At 45.8% G+C, this 24,811-nt stretch overlaps 1 protein-coding gene across 5 annotated transcripts in view; it reads left to right on the forward strand.

Annotated features, from left to right (window-relative positions):
• Nucleotides 1-24,811, forward strand: part of SEMA4D (semaphorin 4D) — a 923,316-nt gene that overhangs the window by 17,040 nt on the left and 881,465 nt on the right. Inside the window, exon 1 of one of the 5 annotated variants that reach the window (XM_078675634.1) lies at nt 5,300-5,408. The exons of the other annotated variants lie outside the window; for them this stretch is intronic. The gene's annotated coding sequence lies outside the window, so the exon portion shown is untranslated. Of the gene's footprint in view, nt 1-5,299; nt 5,409-24,811 lie in introns of those variants that run through there. 5 annotated transcript variants of the gene reach the window in all.

Here is a 24,811-nt window from a genome sequence, read left to right on the forward strand (position 1 = left end):
CTGACAACATGTCGAGGCGTCGTCGTCCGGTCTCAGACAGATGTTGTCTAGCGTTGCAGACAGCTTATCGTACGTGACGGTGATATGCAGATGGAGCGCCCCAATGGCGGCCATTACAGACCTCAGCGATGGCGTGCCTTCCATCTCCTCCATCACCTCCCGCGGAGCGACGAAGCAGGATTCGAATCCTGGAGATCGACTACTCCGAGGCATCAGGCACACACAGGACCGCTGGCGATAGTGGGCGCTCTCAAAACTGGCACTATCAACACCTTCGCCGCCTGCGGGGGCCAATCCCGTCCACCCCAGGCCCCCCAGCAGAGTCTCCGGGCATCGGACCCCCGACCGCAGCCACCGATGTGAATTGGCGTCACTGTACGGTGTCCTTAGTGTAAACAGGTCACTGAGTAGCAAGTCGTATAAGCAAGTATGGTCTGAGTTCGGGAGACCGGATGCGACCCTGGTCCCACAGCCGATGTTGATCCACTCTAACCCGGTTGGGCTAGAAATCGAGGCCCCGGCTTCAACCCTGAAGTAGGCCAAGAATAGAACACGACATATCTTCGGCACCCGAGAAGCTGGAAATCCCGGGATTGCACCGTAAGAGGCAGGAACACCTCATTTGTACTGGAGTCCGGCGTGCAGACGGGATGGAATGCAGGATATCCGAGCTGCCGGCGGAGGTCGGCAGAGCCGGGAGCTTATGCGGCCATCTTGCTCGGTAGCGTAGCTCCTCCGTTCCCGATAATTGAGCAGTTTAGCAATCACTGGTCTGGGGCGGGCCCCCACTGGCAGCTTCGGGAGAAGTGCGCGATGTGCCCGCTCCACGACAAAGCAGCGCGAGAGGGACTCCGGGGGAAGCCACCCCTCCAGCCACTGGGTCAGGAAAGCCTCCATGTTGCCCTTCTCACTGTCCTCCGGAAATCCCACGAACCGCAGGTTGTTCCTCCGGGCCCGTCCTTCCGCATCCTCAACCCGGAGTGCAAGTCCCCTTTGAATCCCTTCGAATCCCTTCCATGGCGGCCACCTTCTTCTTGAGGATCACCACTTCATCTTCCACCCCGTGATTCTGGTTTCAGTTTCTGTGATGCGGGCGACAGCATTACGTAAATCTTGCCGGAGCAAGGTCACATCGGCCCGACTGCCCCAATTTTGGCGTCCAGCATGTCCCTCGATTGTGTAATAGCTGCCATAAGCGCCGCATTATCCGGCCCCGATCCCGGTTGACCACCGGGGGCCCCTGCACCCCCGCCCGGCCCCGCAAATTTGTCCATCCACTGTTTCGTGGTGCCGCCGCTGTTACCGCCCCATGTCATGTTGAACCTTGGGCGCAAATAAAGAGCTCAGGCAGGCCGTGAGGGTGTCGGGTAAGCGCCTCCCCCCTCCACAGACGGGGAACACCGATCAGACCTCTGCCGCTCCTTCGAGGTCAGGGGGGGAGCACACCTGAGCTTCCTAGGGGGCGGGCGCGCTCACTCGCAGTAGATTGAAGTCTCACGCGGCCACGGTGACACCCCCAATTATTGGCGCCTGCACCTTGTCCCCAGCGCCGGACACACACCCAGCCTCTAGTCAGGAGCTATTTGCCGTCTCAGCGTTATTCGCTTCTCCACAGGAGTCCACACCGCACACCTCAGGGCTCACGGGAGACAATCCGATCTTCCCTCTATCCGTCCCAGTGTCGTCGCCTAAGCCACTTTCGGAGCCTAGCTGCCGGCCATGCACTGCCCAGTTTCGATGGGAGGGGGCCTCTCCCCGCGGCTCGACGTAGCCGCCGAGCGGGGGCCCCCGCTAGAATATTACCGCGGTCCACCAGACTCAGCTGCCACACACAGCCACCACGCTCCTCGCCTCAATATCCAAGGGGAAGACGGATGGTGGGGCGGGGGGGGGGGTTTAGGAAGGCAGTAGCCCCCCGAGGCCACGGGGCCCCTGCGGTCCGACTCGACCACCGATCGGAGACGGCTCACCTCAGCGGGAGCGTCCCCTCCCCCCAACGGCCGCACGCCAAGCTATGGCCGCTTACCCCGCAGTCGCTGTCACTTCAGGCCCAGGGCGGCGCCGGGACCCCTCCGCAGTCCCCCTCCGGGCGCCGGCTCTCGACCGGGATCTCCGGCTCCAAGCTGTCCGTGTCCGAGATCGGGGGCAGGCACGCCTCACTCCGCCGACCTCGGCGCCACCGCACTTCCGGCCGGACTTCTCAAAACTCCAGTCCCGGCTTCAGCGCGTGGCGCAGGCCGCACCGTCTCAGGGCTCAGATCCGCAGGATGGATGCGGCGAGGGCGCCTGAATCGCCACCGGGGCTTCCCCTTCGCTGTAGACAGTCAGCCACCCAGCCTGGGCGTCTTTGGGTCGGGGCAACCCAGGATATTGCACAGGCGGGACGGAGCTCGCTTAGGCTGCGTTCGCCATGTTCGCCGCCTTGGCCACGCCCCCCCCCCTATTTGTTACTCTTTGACTTAACCGACAGTTGTAGGTATTTGATGCTTGTGAATTATTTAATTGTAGTTATGCTCCATACCTTTATTTTAGGCACCAGGCAAAAGTTATGTATCTACCGGAGACACTTATCTTGATGAAATAGCTGGGCAATAACACAAACACGAACATCAGCAGCTGGGATCGACCCATGAGTCTCATTGGTGGGTTTCAAGAAGCTAAATGTGCATTTCGTGAGTGTTGTATTGAGCATGGGTGTCTGGTATGCGGTAAGAGGGTGCGAAACCATTGACATTACTGAAAAATTACCCGAACTGTCTGTTTTAAAAATTCAACTCAAATGTAATTTCAAGTTGATTTACAGTTGCATGCATTCTGAACACTGCCGCTTGTGTTTAGTTTAGGAGTTTTACCATCACAAATTACCAGAACTTTCCACTTGGACAAAAAAATGTTTTTACCTGAAATGTTTGTTGAATGCCCAACTGCCGCTCACATTCCAAACAGTACCATTTGCTTTCAGATTTGTAGTTTTGCGTTAAAAAAATTCCTTGAATGGTCTGCTTGGGTAAAAAAAATTCTTCCTAAAATGCCTCTTGTGTTCAAAAATTGCCCAAAGGGTACATCTTGTGTTAAAATATCTTCTCAAAATTGTGCAGTGTTGCTTAGTGATGTCATCTCTGTAATTTTGCATGAAGCTTATTGCTCAAAATTATGCTGTGTAATTGTTTTTGGCCAGGCCCACTGTGGGGTAATGCAATATTTTGAAATTTACATTCAAGATTGCGGTGTGTGGTGATGTTGGGAATATTTGTAGATGCCAATTGTTAGTACTCCTTAAACTGTGAGAGATTGATTTAAATCATTTTAAAGAGCTTACTCTACAGTGTACCCCACCCACATCTGCACCGTTAAAGTCGTCAATGACTTTGTTTACTTATAAAAGCGCAAGTTGAAAATTGTGGCATGTAGCTAGCTGTATGCTATAGCCTTTGAAGGCAAATACATGCTCAACAGGACATAAACGTCTTTTAATTATAAGTGGGTCCTGGTTTTGGGGAGTATTTTTGGGGACTCAAGTGTTACCCATCTTATGTTTTTAGTCAAGGCTATTTGGGGTGAGAGAAGTGGATGCCTTTTTCAGATGTTAAGCCTTTGACTGACGGTCACGTTAATTTGATGCTACCTTCATATCAACCAAAATGTCTACTTTTTTTTTTTTTTTTTTTTTTTTTTAGAATATCCTGAAATAAGTGTCTTCCTAATGAAAGCTCACCCACCATCTGCATACCTGTCATGCAATGTGCATATATATATATTTTTTTTACAGTTGGGTTTTCTCTTTATCTGATTACTAAGGATTATGGCTTCCATCAAGTAGATAGAGCAATCAACATCTGATTAGTATTTTAGAAGCATGACTTTTCCACCTTTTCGGGTAGCTAGGAAAACTAATAACACTGTGAAAATAACATTTATCTTCAGTAAAAACAACTCATGAATGTTGGCAGATGCTGCTAATGTCCATCACCACTGCCCTCACTCGGCAATAATGTTAAATACCCAATGTCAGTTAACCAGTCTTGGATGAATTGTTCATGTTTAAGGCTATTCAGTATGACGCTGAAGGGTCTTGATTTGTTAGTCCAGTTTGGAAGGTCATATATTTTAGTGTGCCCCTCTTAAAGTTCAGTGGTCTAAATTAATCTTTAAGGACATGTTTGGATTGCCTGTTCTGAAAGGAAAAAAAATACTGATAGGCGGAAATGCAAAGATTGTATGTATATGCCTTTCTTTTGGCTTGCAGTAGTATGACACCGACTTTCCTGTCTTCTGTCAGCGGCCGCGCCTTCACTTGTCGCATCTTCCACGAAAACATAATTTATATCCAAAGCCATGAAAGGAGCAGCAGAACCTTCCAGACTAGCAGAGCACCCAGGTGCCGCGTTCATACTTCAAAGCAAGAGCTTTAAGAAGGGTAAAAGCCGACTGCAGACAGCACATCTGCATGACAGCTGCCAGCCTTGTTTACACACGATTGTTTTTGTAAGAGGCTTTTCTCCTTTTTTTTTTCCTTGCATTTTTTTTTCTTACTTTGTAATCTGGAATTTTAGCTGCTGGTTTGGTCTCTTCCTGCATTGCCAAGCAGGCGAGTCAAGCAACAGTGGTAAAGTTGCCAACAACAAAAAAAAATACGACGATGCTGCAGGGCAGTTGAGGCGTGCATCTCCGAAGACAAAGCCGCTGCCAGCGAAGTTCAGACAGACACCGGAAATAGCTGTTTTGTTGTAATGGTAAACAAACAGCAGAGAGTGGACACCTCTCGGGTACTCACTTTGAAGTTATGAATGAATAGCGTGCTGCTGTACCTTTTTGTCGGTCAAAAGACAGGAGAAATATTCATAATAATAAAAGAAACCACAAAGGCATGGAAGCCCCACGAATTCCAGAACACGTTCCCTATCGGTTACCGGCGTTCACTGCTATTTAAATGGCTGCGCTTGTGATTTCGAGGGAGTTGCTGCAAGTGTATCGAGTCAGGGTTCGAGGCGGCTAGCAGACACCTGCTTTTTCACAACGGCCTAGTGTGAACGTTTCCCGAGGCGCGAGTGCTGAAAACGTAGTTGTTTTCCGCAGAAACGTTGAAAGATGACCACGTATGTTGAGAACGGCGAACAATGATCCCTGCGTGCCACTTCCTAATATTTGAATTTTAGCCTCTTGCACGTGACTTCCACATACTTCCGGGTCAGGAAGCACGGCACGCACAGGTGCGCGACATTCCGATGCACGTGAGGAAGACGTGCCGGGGGCGAGAAGGGGGCAGAGGTCGAGGTTTCCGACCTTTCTAGTTCAGAAACCTGGAGAGCACCGGTACTTGAAACCACCTGGTCTTCTCAGACCGGATTGAAATTGAAACCGTTGACGAGGCTAAACTGGAACAGTGCACCAGTTGGCACACTGACCAGGTTAGTCCCCCCCCCCCCCCCCCCCATCCTGTGTGTCCCGCGGTTGGTTCTCAAAGGCAGGAAAAAGGGGGGAAAAACCCGGGCGGGGGGGGGGGGGGGGGTGCTCTAAAAGCGGCGTGGCAAATTTCTTAAGGGGGTGTGGCCTATGTGTGGGGGCAGTCTAAATCAAGATAACTAGCATTGTGGGCTTAAGAAAATCATAAGTTGCATCCAGCAAAGGATAATAAAATAGGCAAAAAGGTATAGTCCGATTCCTGATCAAATGTATTTTTGCAATTATTCATCCCATTTTTAATTGGGGCTTATGCGTCTCTCAAGTGTGCAAACACCTTTGTGAGTTGCGACCACCATTTATTAAGATTTTGTTCTGCGCTTTGCAGTGGAATATGAGAGCTGTGGGGAAGGGGATTAATAAAGGCCATTAAAATACTCAAGTTTGGGGCTTGCAGGCAGGGAGGGCAAGTCTTGTGTGGCTTCAGAAGGATCCTGGCTGAGGCAGCTCTGATGTGGAGACAGGGTCCCGACGGTGCTGGTAGGGCTGGGTAGGCGACACAAAGGTAAGTTTCCTTTTCTCTGCTGTTGGATTCTGTTGTAGACCCTCGTCCCTCGCTTGCTTCAAGGCAGAGCAGGGTCGCACTGGTTGCTGGAGAAATCTTGCTGTAGGCCGTAGAAGCAGTGGTGGCGGTTTTAACCAGCTGTTGTTGTGCCGATTGCTGGCACGATGACGTAGGTGGCGCTGAGAGAAGGGAAATCCCGAGAGAGTGTCTTCTCTCTTCAAAGGATTTCCCTTCCTGCTATAATGACATCACAGCTTAAGCAGTGCGCGGGCATGCTCACCCGAAACGCCAACAAAAACTGGGGCGTCTGGTTGCCCTACCTTTGAGGCCCGAAAGTAGAGCCCCCTAGAGACCCCTTTGAGGCCCCCCAAAAAACTGTGTGCTCAGACCCCCCCCCCCCGCCCCCACACTTAGTCTTGCTCAGTGCAACTACCCACACAGAGATACCATTTCTGTTTCTTTATTTGTTGTTGTCGCTTTTCCCCTTCCAATGCTAAATCGTAATTGTCCGAGAATTTCGTCGAAATTACTACGAGACACGTTTCCTAAGTCTCACCACTTGTTGAAAAAGACTCTGGTGTCTCCAGGAGATGTTTTTATTATTTTCAGTATATACAATTATATTTCAAATTGGTGTGGCCCACCTATAATGGGCAAATGTGGAGATGCACCTGTGTGGGTTTGTGTATGTGTGTTTATGTATATATACATTTGCTTAATAATGTTTATACATGCATACCTAGAAAACCATATATAAAAATGTAAACTTTTAAAGCAATCATTCTTGCTCATGTTTTGCATCAAACATCGATGGGCACAATGTACTCAGATATATTGTAAGGTGTGGTGTCTTTTATGTGCTGCCACCCCACACAGGCTACAGTTCACAGCTGTGGTTTTGGGGTGCAAGGAGGTGGTCGAGGGCAGGAAAACTGTTATGTTATGTTAATTAATTTATAGAGCGCGTCTGTTACCCGTGGGTGTCCTGGCGCTATCTGCTATCCTGAGGAGATCAGATGAGTAGCACGGTCAGGAGATGGTTCTAAAACAGCCAGGATTTAAGCATTTTTCTCAATGGAAGCAACTCCGTGCAGCTCCTCGGATAAAAGGGGAGCTGGTTCCATAGTTTTGCTGCGCCCACCACAAAGCTTTTACCGCCCCAACTGGCTTTTTTTCACTGATGGTACTCTTACTAATTTTTGAGCTGATGAGCGTAACGGTCTGGTAGGTAGATACCATTGAAGTTGGTCCTGTAGGTAGCATGGTCCCCAATTCTGAAGTGATTTGAAGACCAGGCACGTAGATTTAAAGTGTACTCGTTGTCTTACAGGCAACCAGTGAAGTTTGCGGATTTCACTAGAGATGGGGGAGAATTTGGGAATGCCTGAAATCCACCTAGCAGCTGTGTTCTGCAGCATCTGTAGCCTATGCAACAGCCTCTCTTGGATGTTTAAATAGAGGCTGTTGCAATAGTAGAGTCTTGACATGACCAGTGCCGTAACTGTCTGTCGACTCTCCTTAAACAGGAAAGGGAGGATTTTCTTAGTAACCCCATCCCCTCCACCCCTTCCCCCCCCCCCCCCATTTTCAAATTACCACGTTACATGACGAGCTCAGCTCGTCATCAGCACACGAGCGCCGTAGCTGATGACGAGCTGAGCTCGTCATCCGCATCGAAGGGGTTAAGGTTCCCAAAACCCCGATTGGGTCAGTGAGACATCGGACAGAGAGCTCCGCAACACCTCTGTTTCGATCAGCTATTGAGTGCGTTGGGTCAGTGACAGGTCAGCTATTCGGATAAGTCGGACAATTTCTCTAGCTAAACCTAGGCTAGTTATACTGTTTTCCAGGTCAGTGTACCACCCCCCAAATGTTGCAAGTGTAAGGATCCACAATTTCGATTGGACAAAAGAAAAGACAGGTCATCACACCACCTAGGATTTAAGCTTTCTCAAGCCCCTCATTAGAATTTTTATATACGCCCATCAAATTTCAGGTTCACATGATGTCTTCAATTCGCGAAACAATGGACAGTCTATTGATTAATACATTGTAGTCTTTTGGCTTCTTCTTAGAGGGGTTAGACGTGAGTTCCAGGCACATCTTGGCTGGTGTTTCTATCTGGCTTGCGTTCAATAACAGAGTTCATCCTCTGGCCGTAGACTGTAATGCGCAGAAAGGTTTTTCAAAATGGGGTATTCCCGTCCTTCATGCCCAAAGATCACAATACATGAAAAGTAAATAGAAACAGTTTTAGAACACAGAAAAAATGAATACACTGTATACCATGAATCGCTACACTATTCCCATTACTTTATAATAATCTATAGCGTTAGAGTTAATGCAGAACGAACAGCGTAGCAAAAGCAGCAATGCAAGCTTCTCGCGTGTGAGAACATAAAGCAGCCATTTTAGCTCTAATGCGCAGATGCAACAGATTCCCACCAGAACTGCGAGTACGTCACGTCACATGGGTATGACCGACGCATGCGCAGTAGAAATTCCCGCGTAGCAGCAGCCATCTTAGGCAGCAAGCGTATTCAGGGTAGTAAACACATAAGCAAGCGTCTCTCGGACACCCAAATGTCGCTAAAAAAGGGGAAATTAATAAGACAAACAGGTTGATTAATTAATTAGGGTTATTCGAGGTTCATGAATACAAGCAAGGCGCTTTACGTGTGAATCCTTGCTCCATCACTTAAAACAGCTGCTTTAATTATGCTCCATGACCTGACCTGCCTTTCACCTCGGCTGCTGGCTCTGGCAGCAAATGCAAAAACTACAAGGTGCGCCAGGTACACTCAGACGTGGTTCCTGAGTCCACTATGCCACTAAAAGCAAGCTACATCTGGCTGATGAACACATAACAAGGGCGAAACGGGTCTTGGATTGCTTGTGTTCTGGGAGGACCTGGCCTGACAGTTGGGGGATGGACTGTTCCGTGAGGAATAGGGTCAAGACTGATTTGCATATTACTGGCTCCAAACAGAGGTGGCAAGGTGGGTGAAAAACGATTGGGATGTGGCCCGACTGATTTGACAGTAACTGAAATTAATTCAAGCATTCCATCCATCACCTTGTTGTTTCTGCTCTGGCAAAAGGCATTGTGACATCAGAACATGTCTGTAATACCCTTATAGTCCAGTTCTGATCTTGTTTCTTTATAATTGGTGACTTGGTGGATTACAAATTGCCGATTATAAAGAAATTAGTGACTAGAATTTATACAGGGATTACAGAATTCTATGTAGTAATGCACCATATCGGAGGGGGGGGTTAATAGCACCCGATCTAGCAGTGGAACTGGAAGGGGTGACTGCAATCAAGAGCTATTAAATAACTACAATCAATCAATCTACTTGGGTACCTCGTGGACCTCCATTCTACATGTATAACCCATTTCTCTCTCTCTCTAGAGGTGCTTAGAGTGTTTGCATACTGCACAATTTTACAAATTGGAAACAGTAGGCATCTTCTTCCAAATGGAGTTTAGTTAGATTAACTTCTCCCCCCCCCACCACCTTTATCCTCAGCTACCACCAACAAACTAGTTGTCATTCCTCGGCTTGGGAACTGTGGTTACCCATGCTAAATGAGGCCAATTTTGCATGGGTTCTATCGCCAGCACAGTTGAGTACATTACTGGTAATGTCTCACGTGCTGAATCATCTATATATGTACAATTTCTAAAGTGCAATCCTATTGAAAGGCAGGGAAGCCTGTCATCAATCAAAGCTGAGATTCAGTCAACAAGTTAAATGATAGTGGAATACATTTCCATCACCAAGACGTTTGAAAATATGGAAATTTGTTATAAATAACCAATGTATAAGATAAATATAATCATACGAAGTGTATGTAATGCGAACCATAAGCAATCAGTTGAATGATGCCTTCACATGTATGCATTCCTAAATGTCAAAATCAGTAAAAATGTGTTGTTAAAAGATAGTCAACTAATGATTGAGGAGGCAGGTGTGTTTTGGGAGTAGAAGTGATTTGTTCCTGCAAGATTATAATGTCCAGAAAGGAGTCGAGTTTGTAGAATAATGTAGACGCCTACAAGTGGAATCTATATCCAAGTCTTCTGTGTTGGAATTCTACTGGTTCATCAGAAAATAAAATGATATGCAGAGCAAGGACTCTCCGCCATTTACTTTAAAGCATAAATAATATAGCCAAAATATACCACAATCTTAAAAGGCATAGGAATAGGATCGAGATTATAATGTAATGTCGCTCTTCTTTCACTCTTCTTTGTGATGTAGCCAAGCACCCGAGCATGTTTATCCTGTGTGCATATTTTTCCCTCCCTATGTGCACTGCAGATGCTACATTTTAATATCTTCTGCTGATCTTTGTGTATTGCGTCCAAGGTGGTAGCTTATGCTTATGCGGTGCAAGTCTAGAGGGTACTTTTTGTGGGTGCATTTGAGCTGTTGCTGTTTAATCAGTGCTGCAGATTGATGGTAGCCTAGATGTCAGTGGGGTTTGGCAGGGTGAGTGGGGATGGTATCGGTGTTGCTCTTATTATTGAGCAGTTGGATCAAATCCTTGGGATTCCTCGACATAGTTTGCAGTGAAGGAATGACTTCTTGTGTTTGTCGGCACATTACACTTGACTGTTCATAGCTCTTCTGCCTCTTTGTGAGTGGTCTGTGATTCCCCATGTGGTTCCTCTGACATAACACATCTTTGTGTATTACAGCAGCATCCAGAAATCAAGATCACCCACCTTATTTGATGCCTCATTGTCTTTGGGCTCGTAATGAGTTGCACGGAGTTAAGCGGGGGAGATACCTGGGATGAAATTGCGTGTTCCAGCAGATATGTACACCCTTGAGTCCTGGTATTCTAAGTTTTAGTTATTGGAATGGGGAGTAACTGACATCACCTGGAATGAGTGATTAAAAAATTGCAGTCTCCCCCAGTTCCACAGCTCCACCCGACCACAGGCTGGGGACCTTTTTGGTCACATGTATTGCCTTTAGCAGATGGTCTGTGTGAGTGTGGTTGCAGTTTAGGGGCGAGAGTGTCGCAGGCAGGGCAGGCTCCGCAGTTGCTTGGGGTGAGTGCATTATATGCTCCTACATGCCTTAGGAGGCTATTGATTGTTGGCCGGACTGCCAACCCCATCCCCTGAGCGTCCATTGTGCTTTTATGAAGCAGGTTTCAGCATCTGGTAATCCTGGGTGTGGGAACAACATAGTACTCCAAATTGGCTGGAGTGATCTCCTGCCTTGGTGTACCACTATGGGCATCTCGCAAAGAGCCTTAACAGGCCTTCTTGGAGCGGTGCAGCAGCTTAAAAAAGTATTTTAGCCTTCTAGAAGCTGTTTGTGGCCTGTAAGCATAACCTACACTAGAAATGCAAGAACCAAAAATACAACACTGGCATAATTGCAATGCATATCCATCCTGTGTTTGTTTTTTTTGTCCCTGCGTTTAAAGGTTAGTTTGCACACTTTGGCTCTCAGGTTTGCTTTCGCTCCAAATGTTTTCTCGATGAAGGTTGGGCTGACAAAGGTACACAGAGTGATAAGGTTACTTTAGAGAAAGGTTGTTGGCATCATTGCCTTTTGTGTTTTATGCAGTTCAGTGTGGATAGGAGTTTAACATAGGTCGGGCAGGATCAGTCTTGTTATGTTCAGGCTTCAACCTATCAAGCTCTTCGTTTATCACAATTTCAAGTGCAGGGTGACAGTCTTTTTCTAAGGTTTGAATCGTGCCCATTTTACATTGCCTGCTTTTAGGAGCAAGGGGGGGAACTTTGAGACCAACCATCTGTAATAATTTGGTCTCTTTCAGCTTAGGTGTCAGGGAAATTTGGGCCTTAATATATTGTGTTTGCTCTGCTCAAGTTTCCAACTTCATTTGCTCTTCCAGCTGTTTTGTTCATTGTACCCACATGGCAGTATTTCTGCGTTAAAGTTGCTTAGCATGTGCCATTCAGGTTACTTTATTTTCAGTGTAAACACAGCTGAAAACTTTCAAGTGAAGAATAGCAAGGTTGTTTGTCACAAAAACACTACAAAGATATTAAGACGGATCAAACTCACTTTACTTTCACATTAATCAACATTAACCATTACTAAGTTAAACACTTGACAAATATCTGTCCCTCTACAGCCATACTCGTTGATGCATAAACATCCCAGAACCATTCAAAAAAGGTACCCATTTTAAGAAAGCACTTCAGTGTCACAGTAATGGGCGAAGTTTCTCTGTAAATGTTCATAACACAATTATTTATAAGCGTTGTTTCTCCTTGCAGTTTGTTTTGGACGTCTCATTTTCTGACATTTATCTGTTAAAATATGGTAAGAGAGTGAGAAAGCATGTGTTAAATTATTTTAGTCCTGCCTTGATTGAGGGTCATCTGTAGAATGTTTAAAAAAAATGTAATGCAAGAAAGTGTCCAGCAAAATCCACTCTCTCCATTCCCAGTTCAACATGGAATTACATTAGGAAAAATGAGTAACTATTCCTATATGCTGCCCAAGACAGAGTATGTTGGCAAGAGAGAAAATATCCTTTTACTAGTCCAAAACGGACTTTCTTTAGTAAGAAAAATTCGTATATATTTTTTTTAAAGTAACTTTTTAATAAAATCATTTCTCGTTTTAATAGTTAAGAATCTGTATGTGCTGCTATATAGTCCTCTTTCGCTTTAAAAATGGCTGCTCTGTTTCCATCAGTAGCCTGTTCGTTTGCGACTCTGCCCGCGCTCCCAGGAGGAGTAGTGAGTGGGCGGGGTAGCTGCGTGTTTTGGAAGTTGGGAACTGGTTGCCGGGCAGTTTTTCCAGCACTGTGGTGCACTCTTACGATCGGGGCAAAGTGATGTCTCACGGAAATGCATTATTTGGCACTCCAATCTGTGCACAGCAACCAGCACCGCATATCTGCCAACTCTTCCCATTATCTACACCCCCTTGAACTGCCAGCATGGCAGCAGCTCCGCAGACTGGTTTGGTGGACGACAGCCAAATGCGCAAGTCTCCTAGAGACTACTTGGAATTTCTGGATGATATGGGGAGTCCCAACTTGAGCCAGGAAGGAGACCAAAAAGATCTGGCCTAGGATGTATGTTACTCTTGACAGGGACGATGGATTGCAAAATCCTTGTTGCTGTCCCGCCACATCCCCAGCCCAGTTACTTAGTCTTTCGTCTCTATATACCCATTACAGCCCTTACTGTCTCAGCACACCCGTTACGACCCCTACCGTGTCGGCGCCCCATCTAGACTTACCAAAGGCTTCACACCCTTCTGTGATGCCCTCTTGCCCAGAGCAGCCCTCCCCATCCAAGCCAGCCTCTCTTTACCAGCGGTTCCCCTTCTTGCCCATTTAATCACACAAGTCCTAGACTCTCCACTAAAGTACCAACCCACCTAAAGGGTTCGGCAGATCTCCCGGGTTCACCCCTGCCAGACTTCCAGGCTCAACACACTTTATATTGCACAACGGCTCACTAAGCTAAAGCTTTAAAAAAAATCATATATAGCTCAAACTTTTGCATTTATCAATGCTTGCTTAGATTGCCACTCTTGTTGTATGCTTTTTGTGTGGTTTTTTAGGGCTCGGGCCTACGTCACACGAAGTGGGGCGGGGCTTCCGAGCTCTAATGTTATAAAAAAAAAAAAGTTCAGAAAGGGCTGTGGGCTGCCGCATTCCAGAAAGCGCGCGGTTTTTGCGTGTGGTATTCTGCCATGTGAATGGTAATTGGTCCAGGCAAGGCTGTGTTTAAGTAAGGCAGCACGCCATAGGGCTTTGGAATTTTTGCAATGTCCACTTCCTGCATAAAGTGTTCGGACACGCGCAGAAGAATACATAAATCCTCAATTACCAGCTGTCCGAGGTGCCGGTAATTGAAGGCAGATGGTGGTGGGAGCGTGTGCACTGATGTGTTTTTTTTCCTTTAGCTCTGTGTGCGCGCCGGCAAACCCGCGCCTGCTCTTTGACTGAGGTAGGCTAAACAAGCATTGGCAAAGCAAATAGGACTCTCCTATACAAAATCTGTTGGTTTTGTCAGGGATATGTTTAGCCATGTTGTACAGCAGCCTAGCTGCTATGCAGCACAGCTGAAAGTAAAAAAACAAACAAAGTGCTTTGATAAGCACTCGTGCCCACTCACCCGAACTCAAACTTTTAATGTCAAAATAGAAGATCACTTTAATTTACTGCCCTCATAACAGACCCCTTGCAGTAGCTCTTTAGACCAGCCCACGATACTGAATCAGCCTTTGTGACTGTTCTGAATGACCTTCGTTCGCGTGTCGACCAAGGCCGAGCGGCATTTTTAGTGCTGCTCGACATGTCAGCAGCGTTCGATACGGTCAGCCATGGTATCTTGATCAGGAGACTGGCAGAGGCTGGGGTGGCGGGCCGGGCCCTTGACTGGCTGGTTTCGTACCTTGCCAATAGACATCACATGGTTGCCTTGCCTCCCTTTAAGTCTTCCATCAAAGGGGTTGAGCAGGGCATACCCCAGGGCTCGGCCGTCAGCCCCATCCTTTTCAATCTTTATCTCCGCCCCCTGATCAAGCTCATTAAATCTTTTGGCATTGCAGTCACCAATTACGCCGACGACACTCAGCTTATCTTCTCTTTTGAGGGTAAGGATGCAGTGTCGTTGGAGACCTTCCATCACTGTATGGTCAGCACGGCGGAATGGCTGGGTAACAACTCCTTGCAGTTCAATAGTTCTAAGACCGAGGTGCTCCACTGTTCAGCAGATCGTATTCCGGGTCCACTTCCACAGGATTTTTGGCCCCTGACTTTTCAGGGCACGGTATCGGCAGCTGATGCGGTTCGTAACCTGGGAGTGATGATGGAACCCAATCTACAACTGGATGGTTTTGTAAACAAAACAGTATCCATCTGCATGGCGCTGTTGCGCTCTTTGCGGAAAATCCTCCCACTGCTCCCGATCCATGCCAGACCAGAAGTGGTGCGGAGTATCATCTTGAGCAGACTTGACTACTGCAACGCACTGCTTCTGGGGGCCCCCATTACCCTGCTGGACAAATTGCAGCGGGTTCAGAATTTCGCTGCAAATCTGGCGCTTTCTTGCCGGCGCCTTGACTCTTCCTCAGTGGCACTTAAAGATCTCTATTGGCTGCCCATTTCCCAGCACGTCTAATTCAAAGCTTTATGTCTGGTCTTTCGGGCTCTTCATGGCCAGGGACCGTTTTCTTTGCGGGAACTGTTTTGCTGGTATACCCCCGCCAGACCTCTTCGTTCGGCTGCGGCTCATTTAGTGGCAGTACCCAAGATTCGGAGGACTCTGATGGGTGGCCGCTCCTTTGGCTATGCTGCATTTAGGCTGTGGAATGCGCTGCCATTGTCCCTCCGAAGCCTGGGAGACCTCTCTTCTTTTAAAAAGGGATTAAAAACTTACCTTTTTCCAAGGACACTGTAGTTGACTGTTGATTGTAATGTTTCTTGTGTTCAGGCCATGAAAGATCACAGCGCCAGGATACCTGTCGGGTGACAGCTGCGCGTTATAAGTGTGTTATACAATACAATACAATACAATACAAGAAACAGATAAAGGTGTATGAACCTCCAGGACTGAACACACATAGCAGATAAACATATAGAAGGCGTAGCTCCGCCCCCCCCAGCTGTCATACATGTGGGAATGCAAGAAATATACAGAAGTTCTAACTGGCCAAAACGTACATTAGATGCAACTACCACCCCCTACATCATGCATATGGAATACACCTATCCAAAATAATAGGGGTAACAACCATTTCAGAAATGGTACGTATGGTACATAACATAAGAAAGGTGTAACTACTACCCAGGACAGAAGCATACACTATGTGTAAGTACTACACCGTGCGTCATGCATATGGGTTGTGAAATGCACAGAATTTATAAGGACCACCGAGGACTTGAGAATTGCAGACTGACATACGGAAGGCACAGCTATGGCTCAAGACGCGATACATCCAGTTCATAATAAACATACAGAACGTGTACCGGGTGTAATTACCACCCGGTACATCGCAAGTGCAGGACACAACCATACTGAAAGTGCAGCTATCAACCAGGGAATGATGCTCTCTTCAGATGAAAACATACAGAAACTGTGGCCTAGGACATGTGTGGCAGATAACATACACACATTGGGTGCAGCCGCCATACTTGCGCCACAAGCAATAAAGAGCAGCTTCAACTAGCACCCAGGAAATCATAGGTGCAGTACATACTCTTCGAAGTTTTAATTACTGCTCACAGGTCATGAGAAGTGTAGTTCTGTAAAACAAAGAACCTTTTAACTACCGCACTCAGACAGAAGAAACCCACAGAAGGTGTAACTAACGCCCTAGACATCGTATGGACAGTAGAAAAGAGGAATGCAGTAGTATACGTCACACCAACCCAAAGGACACAATACGCACAATACAAGAAATATATAAAATGTGTAAGTACGGCCCTGCCCTAGTTTTGTCCTGAATATACCCACATAAGAGAACTACCACTGAAAAATACATACAGTACGTGGCGGGTAAAACTGCTGCCCTGAGTACGAAAAGTACAGTACATATGAAATAAACAAGCGTTCAGATGCTATAAAAATCACAGGAGGCGTAAGACTCCTTCAGGAAAAATACAGACCATAAAAGTATGTGCATATGATATAAATGTGGTCTTGTTTATGATGCCTAGGATCACACATGGCTGACTCAAGTGGTATGTAAACAAGGAGCGAAGCAATCCATGGAGTTGTCTGAAGTAAGCGCTCTGTATATGTTGCCTGAAATAAACCCACGGGCTTTAATTAGTTTTCAAGTCAGGAACAAACTCTCGTAAAGCGCTTTGATTCCCTTGGGTCTAGCTCGCACTATTAAAAAACTGGAGAGAAAATAAACACGGTCAGGATTACAAGAAAGAAGGCGGGAACTCCCCTCCTCTATTCCCCACTCTGACACAAATCGAGGTCTTGTAGTCTGCCTAAAAGCTAGAGTAAAAGTTTACAGCGGGGGTTACCTTTGAATTGGTCAGAAGCCATCTGTTACCAGCTACAGTGCTGCATCGCTCAGGCAGCCGAATGTGTGATCTTCGGCAGTCGTTACTCCCCCCCCACCCCGCAGCGAGCGAAATCTCTCTCCTCCCGAAGCCATTACACAAAAGGGGAGGCAGGATTATCCGACAGGGACCCTTGTTATCTCTGCAGCCGCTGAATGTGTCGTCCCGAGAGTTGTGCAGTGTGCACGATTTATTTTGTGTAAAGCGGGTGCCATGCTAAAATATACAGCACGTTGCTCGTGCATATTTAAGTCCTGAGCATGGTGTGATAATGAAATAAAACAAGCTGTCGACATTGCGCGAGAAAAATGTGCTTTACCTAGTAATTAAAGGAGACCGTGTCAGGCCGCAAGGAAATAAACCAGCCCGGATGGGCGAGCCCAGAAAGAGACAGGGCAGTAAGAAAGAAGCCTCGTTTTCAATAGGAAGCCAGCGTTTAGCGTAAATGCTGACGCCAGCTAATAGGAATGATGGGCGGGGCTTCAAGTCCCCTTCTGAAATCTTCCCGATTACAATGAGCCTCGCAGAGCGAGCAGCGCATGCGCGCTGCAACGCAGGTCTGCAAGACCTAAAAAGCTACTAGCCCTGTAATGCTGCACTTCCTTCAGTAATTTTAAACCTTCCATGCCTCTCTTTAACCTTTGAACTACATCATATGTCCATGCTGGTAAGTAGACTTCACCCAGGGCCTACTTTAGCGTTGGTGGCACCCGGTGTGACAATCGTTTTTGGCCCCCCCCCCCCCAACACCGTTTGACCACCTCCTCGGATTCTCTCACTGCCACTGGGCAAAAGTCCCCCTCCTCACTCCAAGTGTAAGTTATTACTAAACACAATGCCCCCCTGAGGTCAGCACCCCCTTCACAGGTCAGTGCCCAGTGTGGCTGCACCAGTTGCACGTTCCTAAAGCCGGCCCTTAATTCACCTCTCTGATCCGGCTCTCTGCTTCCAGGTTTGAGCATTTCTCCTCCTAGGCCATTTCTGCCTCCTTCTTTTATCTCAGTCCTTAGTGTTAAGATGTAACAAGAACCTGCTCTCCACTACACTTTCCCCACTTTCTCATCAAATGTTGCGGTCATCAGTCCTTTCTCTCCTTAGTCCTCAAATTATCCGTTCCCATTTATACACGTATATATAGTGCTTACTACCCCATGTGGGCAGTGAAGTGCTTGCCTGAGTAGCATGCAGTTCTATGTCGAATGTTTGGTTGGAAGTGTGTTGTCTCTGTTTTGCTCATTTTTGGGAAGTTTTTCCATGTCGTGTGTGATGAACACCAGGTTGTGGTTAACATGTTGTTGGACCGCGTGCTTAGCAGTGTGATGGATGAAGAAGTGTGAAAGATAAACGTATAGTTTATGGTTTTCAGTAAGTTGGTAGCTTTGTCATTCTGCAGGTCCCTTTTTGATATTTTTATGTTCATAGTCCACTTCTCTAGTTACTGTACTGCCTTGCCCATTTTAAGATATTTCAAGTTTATGGTCGTCCGCAGTCCTAGGTTAAAGGGATAAGTGTTTGAGCGATCTGCCTGGGTGAACTTTGTCAATATCATCCCAAGTCCGATTCTCATTGTAAGATGCCAAGAAATTGAGATATTATGTTGCTAGTTGGGACTGTAGTTTTGGACTATTTAAGAGCCCTCCTTTGAATAGTGGTATGGGGCAGATATCTTCAGTTAATCTGTGCCTGTTTGTTTTGTGATGGATGGTTTAACCTTTTTCCACAACATGGGAGCTAAGCTGTTTTCATGCAGCCAGGCCAAAGTATGCAATCCTCACAATAGGCATGACCATCTTGATTATTAAGTAGAGTAACTATGATAAGATGTTGCTTCTGTTTTGACTGGGTTATACGGCAAGAAATCATGAAGGAACAAATTAGACACTTGCTGAAGGTACAGGAAACCATCAGATATTCCCCCCACAGACCAAGCTATGTTTACTGCTCACTGCACCAGGAATAAATCACGTCTCTGATCTGTGCACATGCTAAATGTATCTCAGGCAGGGTACACACAAAAGCTAAAATTCATGTCCATGGGGGTACTGTGCAAAAATAACGACTCCACAGATAACAAGCATTTGCAATGCAATAGGTTTCGCATTTACGCGAGTTTAAGCTATTGGCATTGTAAATGACAAAGAGTTTTATTTACGTTTCAAAAAACAAAACATAAATAAAAGACATTGTCATTTACAATGCCATTAGCTCAAACTCATGTAAATGCGAGACCTGTTGCATTGCAAATGCTTGTTTATTGAAAGTTATTTTATTGACAGTCAATGCGCATGTTCCAGGGTGTACTGTTTCGAACCGTGGCAGCAATTGCCAAACTCTCACTGTGTAGAAACAATGTTACTGAGCTTTCTCAAAGTGCAAACACAATTTATATCACATTTCGCTTTGGAACGTTTTTACCGATGTGTGTATTAATGTTGTATCATTGTGTTCGCTTGTGTCATAAAATGACAAACAATCATTGAAGAGTGCATTTATAAAAATGCACTCATTTGGTTGGACTGAAATATAAAAGTATTGCAGATCATGTTGTCTGGTCTTTCTGCAGATAAGCAAACATTAGTGTGTGACTTGTGTTGAGTTGTTTGCAATGAAAAGCAGAGCAAAGTATGCACTTGTTCATGAATTAGCAGTGTCACACAGTTTCAGGTTACTCACGAGAAAAAGCTAAGTAAAGCATGCTCTCACATACAAAACCCTTACACATTACAGGCGCAGCATGGTTTCACAGTACTTGCAAGACAAAGCTAAGCAAGGAATGCACCTGAATACAAAACACTTGACTTGCTACTCCATCTTTTAAGCCCTTGTCTCCTAACAGCTTGCACTCCTCTTGCTCCACCACAATCCCACCATGTCTACCTAAGGGAGCCTTGACAGACTAGGTCTACACATGTGGAGACTCTGTAGCACTTAAACAGATAATCGCCACCCCTCGGCATCCATTTAATGTCTTAACTATAGTGTTTAGTTGCACCACTCGACTCGTAGCCGTTGCATTATTAATTCAACAAACAGCACTGTTTCTTATCTTCATACTTGGTAACAATGTTGACATTAAATACACAATCAAGTCTATCTCCACGGTATAGAATACACTGGCATTTTAAAGTCAAATAATGGAGAAAAAAAATCTAATCTGCATAGAAAAATATGACTGGCATATCGTTCAGTTGAGCAAAGAGAAGCCTGTGGTAAACAAAGCAGCACACAAATTAGAAACGTCTAGAAACTCATCCTGTTGGTTAACGCCACATGGGTAGAGAATGAAGCGTGGGAACGACTCACTTGAGATCGGCGGTGAAAAAACCTCAGTGCTTAATAGAACTCGGCAAGCAAATATCTACTACCAGAAAATGCACCGTAGATGCCGCTGACAGCAGCATGCGCAAAATTATTAAAGAGAGCGTTGGACAAAAGGAAGAGCCTAATTGTGTGATGCACAGTGTGTGGCCGCAATATGAAAGACAGCGTGCAGCAGACATTTGCCAAGCTTTGGCTTCATGACGAGACCTTTGCTTCCAACTGGTTGCTCAGTAACCATTGTCAGCAGCTCACAGTTTGTTACGGTGGGGCTCAATTTTTTCCACATTAACTTCCAACAACAACAAAAAATGATCAGCAGTGTCGCTGAAAGATTTTTGAATATCAAAATGCAAAGCATTAGCACAGGTCCCTGCAGGAAGCGAAAGAGGCCCATGCATGTGCCTCATACCACACTAGCAATTACCACCAAAGCGCAAGCCGCGGATATCGTCTGTGGAGAGACATACCTGGGTGCAAAGGAGCCGGGCCAATTTTACATGCCCAATCCCTATTAGGTATTACTTTGTTCCTGTTCAGTTATAGCCTTCCTCTACAGTTCAAGTTCAACAGTACATAAGCACAAACATAAGTAGACATACGGACACACAAGGCGGACCCTACCTACAGCAGATGGCTAGCACCACGAATGTGGCCGCAGTCAGCTGTGTAAGAATTTAAAATAGTAGACCATGCGTGTCAATGATACATAAAGCAGTTAACACGAAGGCAAAAAGAGAACAAACCACAACACAAGAGTCACCATTTTGAATAAGATGTATTAACAAGTCAGGTCCCGGACCGGCAGCCAATCACAGCGCGGCCCGGGAATGATGTCACGGGGGTGTCCCGGGCCGGCAGCCAATCACAGCGTGGCCCAGGACAAAGGGGCGGGACTTAAAAAAACACAGAGAAATGCCCTCGAATCGCGTTTTCACGAGAAAGCGTGATTGACAGCCTCTGTCTCCCAATGGCTAGCCTCCATTTATGGAGCTAGCCAATGGGAGACCGAGGCGGAACCAAAGCCAAATGTAGGAACATGAGATTTCGCCATGGGCGGAGCAACTGCTAAGCAGTTGCAACGCCAGGCGAAACCTAAAAATACAGCAAACTAATTGTGCATTAAGCACAAGCCTTATAGGAGATTTTGAGCATCAATCTAACCCTCGGAGAGTAAATCAAACCCTAAGTGTTGTTGGTAATCAAATGTTTATGAACTGTACGCATCATGATCATCCCTCGCAGGAGCACATTTTCTCCACAACAGTCAATCACTGATCCAGTTTAAACAGACAAATCAGCTCTTCTTCCAGTTTAAGGTGTTGCTACGACTTCAAATTCAGATACCTCACAACTGCAAGGTAGTAGTGACACCAGGCCCGTCTCAGTGCCAGGAAGCAAGTATCTTGGCAATTGGGGAGAACAAATTGGGCTCTCATCCCTGGATGACCAGTTTTATTGGAGATGATCACTTGTCCACTCTCTCATATTTAAATGGTCATCATTATAGTGTTAACAAATATCATATCTATTGTGAACATTTTCATTTATGATTTAAAAAACAACTATTTGCAAAACCATTAGGCCTGGCCTTGGCAGGCTGATGCAATTTCTTTTATTGAAAATATACGCCTCAACCTAAAAGTGTCAGTCAGTGGTTTTTTTTTTATTTAAAAAAAAAAAAGCCATTGCATATAATTTTTACTGGTATGGGTGCTTACTACCCAACTGGTCCGTCAATTACTTTATTCAATACTTATAATATAAGATCATACAAGTACAGATGAATACAATTTAAAAACAAAATACAAATAAATCAAATTTTAAAATCCTCTCTATACAAAAAGAGAATACTATGCATATCAGTATGAAAATAGAAGTAACAAAATGATAGCAATTATAATTGAGAACTATTTAAATTCATTTAGTGGTGTTGTGCTGCCGCTTGATCTTCCATGATTGAGTTAAAAAAGACACCACTGACAAGCAATGCATAGGGTTTGGCAGGGATTGTAAAAAGAACATTGCTACCCAACATTGAAACAGAATTTGCACATCAGGGGGAGAATGAATCTTTTATGGGGGTCCCGATAAAATTTACAGAAGAAAAAAATGTGTACATTTGATTGTGCAGAAGGACTGTCACAGGGACAGAAGGGTCATAGAATAAATACCTGCAGGGTGTGCCAACATGCTCGGAATAAGATTCAGTCGGAAGCTGATTTTAAAAAATATGTGACGCACGTTTGACACAGTCAATAGGAAGGACTTTATCCCTTCCTGGGGCTTCAGACCTTCGAGATACACTTTGACCAATGCCTTTGTACAGTTTGTTTGTAATCTAGCATCTGCTCTTTGTTTAAGAAAACAAGCTTTTACCTCCCGCCTTGACATGCTCATGCAATTCCTGGGGGTAGTAAATAGGTGCTCCAAACCTAAAGCGGAGAAGGTGGATTTGATATATGAAATCCATGGAATTTTATGTATATTTTCCATGGATAACCAATCTTCAATTAGGTTTTGGGTAGTCTGAATAGACTTCCTTCTCCAGATGGAGTGCCGCAAAATTAATGGTGGACAAAGAGAAACCAAAGGAAATGGTGGACGGAGCGTTGACAATACAAGCACTCACCCCCAGTCAACTGATCTGGGTTTAATCCATCACCGTTCTTTAGCCCACTCTGCCACCCCAGTTCAGACATGGCCATATGCAAATCAGTCTGACCCTGTGCCTCATGGGAACAGTCCAGCCCGAACTGCCAAGCCATGCCTTCCCTGGACCCGAAACAAGCTACCGAGGACCGGTTTCTGGCATTTCAGCCGTCTTCAGCCCGGCTTGTTTGAATCCAGTGGCAAAGTGAGCAAGGGACTCACGTCTGAGCATACCTGCCAACTTATGGCGGACAAAGAAAAACCAAAGGAAATGATGGACGGAGCGTTGACAATACATGCACTCACCCCCAGTCAAAATTGTATCAGACCGATATGGGACCTCCAATTCTGTTTGGATATTCAAGTTGAAACAGCTTACGGGAAGGCCTATTAGCTTTTTCCAGAAGGTGCCCTCTATCACTTGGAGGGGAGATGGATTAGTATGACCCCATATACCTGCCCCGTTAGTTGCTACCGACACAGATTTAGCTGCGTAAACCTTTCTTACCATATTGATGGGCTTCGCCCCCAGTTTTTTAATAAAGGAATAGAGTGTTGATACTTCTCTCTAGTGATAAACCCCTAGTGGCGCGCCTACGGGACCATGATAGCTGCCTACCGAGTGGTATGCCTAGGTAAGAAACTGTATCTGTGTGGGCTATTTTTTCTCGGAAATCTAAAAACTCATGACCTTCCTATTCTTCCTTCCAGGGGTTAAAATGAAGGATTTTGACTAATTCGTTTTCAGCCCTAGTTTTTGCATATAGGTTACATAGATGTTTAATAACTTTTGTAGGGCCAGGCCCGTACTGGCAATTAGCACTGAATCGTCCGCAGACAGGAGGATTGGGGTGCGAACGTTGTTAATTTTTGGAACGTCTAGTGTAGAATCCATATGGGGCACTTCTACCCCGTTGGTGTAAATAGAAAAAATAAATTGGGCGAGTACGCAACCCTGGCGGATTCCTCTGTTAATTGGAAACTCCCTCGTGCCCTCTCCTTCTTTCCCGTATCGGACACAGGCCGTAGCTGATGAATAAAGCTGCCTTATAAATAATACGATTGCCCAATTATTGACCATTTCCTCCATTATCGTTAATAGGTGTTCATGTGCCACGCAGTCGAAAGCTGCGGACAAATCCATGAACGCCAGGTATAGTCTACCAGACTTTGCTTGGGTATACTTGGTGATTAACAGGCTAAGATTAAGGCATTGATCTTGGGTTCCAATACCCTTTTTAAAACCGTATTAGAGTGGAATTTGAATCTTGCTTTTAGCCGCCCAATCCACTAAAAGATTCAGTAAAACCCTGCCCATGAGTTTGAGTGTGCTATCTAACCATGATATGGGCCTGTAACATTTAGGTTCGGATTTGACCCCCTTCTTATAAATTGGTACCAAAATGGATTTCTTCCATGAATCTGGTGGGCCCACTTTTGCGACTGCATTAAAAACATTTGTCAGCACCGGGCCCCACAGGTCTGGCTGATCAACGAAGAAATCTATGCGGGTACAATCCGGTCCTGGCGCTTTGTTAGTGGAGCACTGGGTAAGAGATTCTCTGACTTCATGATATTCAAAGACCAATGGTGGGTCGATGAAAGGGGTCATGGGTATGTTCTGTGTTACCACACCCCTCCGCATTGGGATCAAATATATGGGGAAAATACCTGACCCAAGATTCCCTCCTCAACAGGACAGTCCAATGTAGGAGCTGATGGTGATCTGAGGAAGGTGGCATTGATAATACTCCAAAAGTTCTTCGAGTTCTTTGCAATAGCAGCTTGGTGGAGTTGTTCCCGCGAATCCTCTTTCAAGATTTTTTTACCCGACAG

This window comes from Lissotriton helveticus, chromosome 2_1 (assembly GCF_964261635.1).
Source record: "Lissotriton helveticus chromosome 2_1, aLisHel1.1, whole genome shotgun sequence".
Classification (NCBI taxonomy): domain Eukaryota; kingdom Metazoa; phylum Chordata; class Amphibia; order Caudata; family Salamandridae; genus Lissotriton; species Lissotriton helveticus.